Genomic DNA, 6,984 nt, shown 5'->3' with positions numbered 1-6,984 from the left:
GTGCCGGACTAAGTCCAAGGAGTATGGGGGTCGGTTGGAATGGAGGACGGAGTTGTTTGTTGGATTTGATGATGTTGAGTTTGTTGGATATTTTGTGACTTATCGCATGCATTGCATGGTGCAAGCATGTTCATGTTTGTAAAATGAAAACTGGAGTTTTTGCATATTACATGTGTTGGAAAATGGAAACTGGGTTTTTGTCTAAAAGTGGATTTTTGGGTGCATGTGTATCACAACCCCAAGCTGAGATGGGGAATTATCTCGGTGGAGCTCCTCTGGTCACTCGGGAGCGTAATAAACTGAGTGACGTCCCCTGGGTTATCGCTGGGCGACAACGGGATCAGACATGATGGTAACACTCTTATGCCTACTCTATGCCCCCTTTGCTGGCAGGAACTAGAGGATACTTGGTTACAAATGTGTCGGGCGCAGAGCTGGGTATCGCTTGTTATGAAGTGACACGCATGGTCATTACCTATGGTGTAACGGAGGGAGTCAGGGTGTACGGATGACCCCTAGGGAAGGCCATGGTGCATACAGATTAAAATTGGTTAATGGATTTGAGAATAGATATTGGGCCATTTTCTGGGAAATGGCGAGATTAGACTTATGAATTTATATTAGGCCATTTTCTGGGAAAATGGCGGGACTATTTTATTGGATTGGATTTTTGGGCCAAATGAGATTTTTGGCATGCGTTGAAAATTATTCTTTTTGGATAAATGATGTTTTTTGGAGTTTCATGCATATGGTATCCTGTTCATGCATTTTGTTTGGCATGAATATATTTTTATCTCGGTGTTCGTTTGGATGATTACTTACTTGTGGTACCGTTATTTGGTGCCGTAGATTTTGTTGCAGATGTGGAGGCGAAGCCCGAGGAAGCGGCTCCGCCGGAGGAGTGACTTGATACTTTAGTTTGTGTATTGGGAAGTGTTTTTTGGCCTTTTAATTATGTATTTGATTTACATTATGTTTTTTTGGACTAGAGTAATATTTATTAGTACGTTTATGTTTAAGCCAATTTGTATTTTAAACAATTTTGGTACGTAGTCGACTGACTTTTATTATCCGCTGCGTTGTTTTGTTGTACACATGTTGCATGTACACATACTTGACACTTAGCGATGGGATGCATGACCCGTGTTGTCATCATCCTGACGCCTCGATTTTCATGTGTTCATACGTGGGAGTTGGGGACGTTACAATAAAATACCCTCTCTTAAAAGCATATGCAATAATATCATAAAAATATGATACAGAAAAAGGGCAAGAAATAATAAACTGTCAGTGCTTTCCAAACAAGCTAACGAGTCTATTTGGTTAAAGAAGTCCTTGCGTGGAATTGCCAAGGAAGAATTTGGCCAAACCCAATATTTTTATGTCGCCTGGAAGCATCACCAAATTATAGTCTAACAGGAATTTAGAACAAAAACAAAGCCTGCAAAAATTAGAATATGCTTACTAACATTTGTACTTCCAAAAATCACAGATGCAAATGCTATCAACCCTCGGACAACTAAGGAGGTAGTTGAAAGAGGAGCTAGATCCAATCATCTACAGTCAAGTGATCCAATCAATTAAGTGCACTATTAAATGAGGTAGAAATGAGAATGAATATTGATGACAAATGAATTCAAAAGATCCAAAATTTATGACTCACATCAATTATAAAAGTGGAACACATGAAATACCATCAAATCAATTATAAAAGTGGGACACATAGCAAATGCACACATGAAATACAATTCTATCCATATTAGTAACCATGCGAATAATTTGATGATTTACTGCGAGCAAGTGAAGGAAGGTCAAGAATGCAAGCACATCATACCAAGGAAAATCATACTCAAAATGTGCAACCTACCAACTTTAGTCGCCTCAAAAGCCCAATTTTCTTGCAATGTTAACAAATCTAATAGTGCAATTTGGTTCCTAAAATTATACTCCAAAGTGTCTTAATTAAATAGAAAGGCAACTTCGTTAACATAGTGAATTGAGATCCAACTATGCTAACAAATCAAAAGCTAATCGATAAATTAATGATTCATGAAATCTTTTCGGGATTTCATGGCATTTCTAAGGACTAAAAAAATTCGCCTATTGAATTTCTTCTGGGTCATTATAAATAATGTGGAACTTCTTTTAATCAAAAATAGCAAAAATATATAGGCAATCCCTTATGAAAGCTCTCACATAGCCTGTCATGCAAAACCGTGAGTATGAGTAAGTCCAAAGCTTTTGTGTTATAATTCCTATATATCATCAATTTGTGTAATGAATTGTGTTGCGGTCTAAACATTGCCATAGTTAAAAATGTGGCAAACATATGCTAGTTTACATGTTATTGAGACTATCCAACTTTCTTCCTACATTCCACGATCTGAAAGTAGTTGAACCCCTTTGGATGAAAATAATATTTTCTAGTTCTTTCCTCTCTTATGCACTTTACCTTATCTCTGAAGTAATTGCTTTGCCTATCACTAGCTGCAGCCTCCATTATCTCGAATGGATCAAAAACAGCACAAGGGATTGACTTTCGCTCTCAGCAAGATGTTGATCATGACGTTATGTTAGTATCCACTATGTCACAAGTTTTGCCTTTTCAATTGTATGCGCAGATCGATGGACTCTCTCTAAGGGTACAGGTGTGTATTTCTCTACTAAAGGGGCTTCACATCTTAGTAATTTGGCAATGCAAGTGGAATGATACAAAGAAGATTAGCATGGCCCCTGTGCAAGGATGACACGCACAAATCGAGAAATGGTCCAAAAAAGCAAAAAAAAATAGTGAATTTTTGTTATTAGGTACAAGAGATTGCAGTAGTGTATGTTTGTGGCTTCTTATATAAAGTGTAGAACTTAATATCACTATAAGAAATTTGATTTCTAGGGACGAAATCTTTAAGAGACGAATTAAATTTCATATGTAAGAGTATTTATTTGATATAAAAACTATATATATTGTGTCCCAAAACATGAAAGCTGTTTTTTACACATTCAAACAGAAAAATATATATTCAAACTAGAGTTTCAGGGACGAAATATGGTGTCTCAAAAAAGAAAACCGTTTGAACTTTTACAAATTGTTCTAACAGTATGGTATTTCATATTCGAATGTTGACAAAACTGTTCGGCGAGAAATTATACACAATTGTGGCAGAGGAAAGTTAGAAATGTTTGAACATACAATTTTCATTTAAACGGAGTTTGAGACTATTCGATGGTATGTAATTTTCTATTCGAATGTAGATTCAATCATTAAAACGATTTTCTTTTTCTTTTTTTGAGAGTAGTTATAAATCAATCTAGCCGGGATGCTTACTATCTCATTCGAACGCTAATTTTACTTTCAAACAAATTTATAACCCGTTGGAATGCTCATAAGATTGGTTCAAAGTGTGATATAGGCAATCGAAATAAATTTAGTTATAGAAATTTATTGAATGACATTCAATTATTATTTGAGCTTATTAATTATCATTTTCAAAAGATGACAAATCTAAGAATTAATTTTTATTATTTATTTTGAGAAAAATGTATCATATATGTTGTTCTAGAGATTTTATATAATTAGTTTAAAAATTAATTAACAGTTTTTTATGGTAAATAAGAATCTACAACCAAAAAACAAAAAGAACAAAAAAAAAAAAAAAATCCTTCCATGGAATGTCATTTTTTATATTGTCAAATGGTAAGTAAAAAAAATGACTTTTGATAATAAACAAGCTAACTATATATAAAAATAAAAACCATATAGTATTTAAAGTGACAACATTAGACACAAAACGAAAAGATTAATACAAAATAACACTATTGTGTATGATTATCCATATCCTCCTACATCACAATAATGCATCCCTCAATCTCTTGCAGTCAAATTATGATAAGTGCAATGATCCTCTCCAAGATATCAATGGGTTAAAATGGGAACAAATGGTCAGGTTATTTAAGTGTAGTTGGCCATGGGTGGCGGCGTGGACAGCGGTTGAAGGCTAAAATACCCAAATCGGAAAATGAGATGGAGGGGCTTCAATGGTGACAGATCGAGATTGAGGTTGGGTGGTTGGAAGGTAGTTGATGGTGTGGTGAAAAGTTGATGGCCAATGGTAGCACGATGACAGCACTGGAATGAAAATGGCTTGCGCCTTGCAGCCGTGATTTGAGGCTAACGGTGGTACGGGCTGGGCAGAAAATGGGTGGGTGAGGTCACCGGCCGGAGGGGAAGAAAATGGGAGGGGCGGTGACGGTCACGAACGGTGCACGGTGGCGCTGTGGGTAGATGAAGAAAACGAATGGGGGAGAGGGGAGGAAAGGCTTGCATGCGGGAATGGGAGAAGCAGTGGAGAAAGAAGGAGAGAAAGAAAGAGAAGAAGAAAAAGAGGAAAAAGAGGAAAAATAAAAGTAGAGAAAAATAAAAAATGAATAGAAAGAAATGATGTCCAGTCCTCACAACTTGGGTCACAAAATTGATCAAATGAAAAGAATTTCAAAACGACAAGTTAAAATAGAATAATTTGAATGCAGTGACTAAAAAAATAAAATAATAAAATCCAATAATAAAACAATAAAATAATTTAGAATAAAGAGTAATTTAAATAATGAACGATATTTAAAACAAGAAAACACTTTAAATTATATTTCATAGTTAAAAGTTTTAAAATAATATCACATAAATCATCTAAAATTTAAAACAAGAAAACCCATAATCTTAATTAATTAATTATTTTATATAATTAAAATACATATAAATATGGGGCATAACATTATTTGTTAATCTCAACCAATTTGACATGGTGCCATTGCTTAGAGAAGACATTGATCCAAAAGTAATTGAGGTCAGCTTGTCAAAAGAACATGAGTCAACTGAAATTTCTAGTGAGAATGAGGGTGACTAGTCTAGTAAAACTGATAGTGAATGATAGCTATTTATATATAAGTATTGTTGTTGTAAAAATAATAATAACTTTGTGAATAATATTTTAATACAGTTTTGAACTGGTATGTCTTCCAAATGCAAAGCAACTCATTTTCTATCTCCATCCATTACCAACTCTTCAATTGGATCATCTGCTACAAATGGTGGGCCAACATCACCAAACTTATAACAAGGTATGTTACATAGCAGCTTGAGTTTATATGATGATTTAAGTAGTTGTGTTCTAAAAATAAATTAATTGTCTAATATTATAAGTTTTAATTACAGTAACACCCTACCTAAAAAGCTTCTTAAGTCTTGACCTTAGTAGCCTTAATCGCAGTTAATTAGGAGTTGGGCTATTTGGGAATAAGATCATTTTTTAGATTTTTGAGTTGGCAAGATGACATATACTTTGGGTTTAGTAGAATTTTTAGATTCTAGTGCAATATTTATTTTGAGAAAAATGAAATTTTTGAATCTTGATTGGTTTAGTAGAATAATTTTGGAAAATTTTTAGTGCTTAATTAATTTTGAGAAAATGTGCCAAGAGACCAATGTTAGAATGACAAGTGGCATATTAGAGATTTTGCCACCTTATTGGACTAAGTAATTTGGGTTAAATACTTGATAGACATAAGATTTTAGGCCCTACATAACGGACATAAGACTTTAGGGCTTTAATTCAATAAAGATGTGATGGGCTAAGGATAAGTTGTTAAAAGGTCTTAGGCCCAACTTGGGAGATATAAATATTTAAGCCTTTCTTGGAGGACATTAGAATATAGGTCCATGGTAAATGAAATAAAGCCATTGGGCCTAATTTAGTAAGAGTGAAAGCCTTAGGCCCAACGTGGAAGACATAAGATTTTTAGGTCTCATTTATTGGACATGAGAATATGGGTCCAACTTATTAGATCCAGGATATTAGGCCCAACTTAGTAAGCATAAGGCCATTGGGCCTTACTTAGTAAGATTGAAGACTTTGGCCCAATTGAGGAGAGACCCAAAGTTTAAGACCAAACCTAGTAGGCCTTTGAGGCCATAGATAGGCCTTACAAATCTAGAACAAAGGCCTCCCACCAACTCACACCCAAAGCTCATGAACCATCAACTCACACTCATGGCCTTTTTAAGCCCAACAAGGCACAAAGTCTTGTTTTACTTCTTTTTACTCTACAATTTGAAGCCCAATACACTATAATATGGGTTTCCTCAAGCCCATTGTGAGAGTCTAGAAATTTTCAGATGAGTGCTTATTAGTGTGCCTTTTAGTGCTGATTTTTGTTAGACTTAAGTGGTGTGAAAGAAGAGGAATTTCAGGCCCTGCCCATGTGGGAGCCCAAACCCTGAAAACCCAGCCCCAAAATTACGTCATTTTGGGGCATGGAAGTCAGTTTATCTTATTCTTTTTCTCCCTTCTCTGTGCAGTTTGAAGCCTCACCACTCTGTTTCATTTTCTTTGTTTTTCCTTCATCTGTTTTCTATCCTATAGGTCATGGCCTGCGCCACCATCATTCTCCACCTGCATGCCACCTCCCTATGTGCCCCGAGCAGGCCTTTCTTCACTATGAACCACCGCCATTTCTTCAACCCACGCCTCACTACGATTTCTGGCCTATGAGGCCTTCAGCGTGGCAGCTGTAATGCCGCCCATGACCATCACACCTACAGCCCCATTTTTTGGTCTAGATTCCCTTCTCTTACCATAGAATGTCGTAACCTTTCCCTTCCCCAATCCTTGCCTTGCATCAAGTTCTTCCATGGGTTTTTTTGGCTGAGCTTGCTCTCGGTCTTGTCAAATTAAACAACAACTCTCGAGAATTCAAGGAAGCAAGGTTTGAGATCGAACAATTGATGTCCAAGCAACGAGAGTTGGAGTCTCAAGTACATCAAGCTGTGGATATGGAGGCGCATTTAGAACAAAATATGCATAAGAAGCTGGAAATTCAATCCAAAAAAATATTCAAACAGATGCAGTAAATAATGTCCTAGAACTTTATGCCACCACCAACTTAGAACTTATTTTCTCTTACTTTATGTCTTTTGACTTATTTTGACTTAAT

General features: G+C 35.8%; 1 non-coding gene across 1 annotated transcript; it reads left to right on the top strand.

The window, feature by feature from the left end:
• Positions 1-2,675: 2,675 nt before the first annotated feature.
• On the top strand, positions 2,676-2,779 carry LOC122280302. Its single transcript, XR_006229880.1, has one exon. It is a non-coding gene; the product is annotated as a U6 spliceosomal RNA (small nuclear RNA).
• The last annotated feature ends 4,205 nt before the right edge of the window (positions 2,780-6,984 follow it).

Source organism: Carya illinoinensis, chromosome 10, assembly GCF_018687715.1.
Source record: "Carya illinoinensis cultivar Pawnee chromosome 10, C.illinoinensisPawnee_v1, whole genome shotgun sequence".
Taxonomy (NCBI): Eukaryota; Viridiplantae; Streptophyta; class Magnoliopsida; order Fagales; family Juglandaceae; genus Carya; species Carya illinoinensis.
This window is presented reverse-complemented; position numbering and strand designations above follow the sequence as displayed.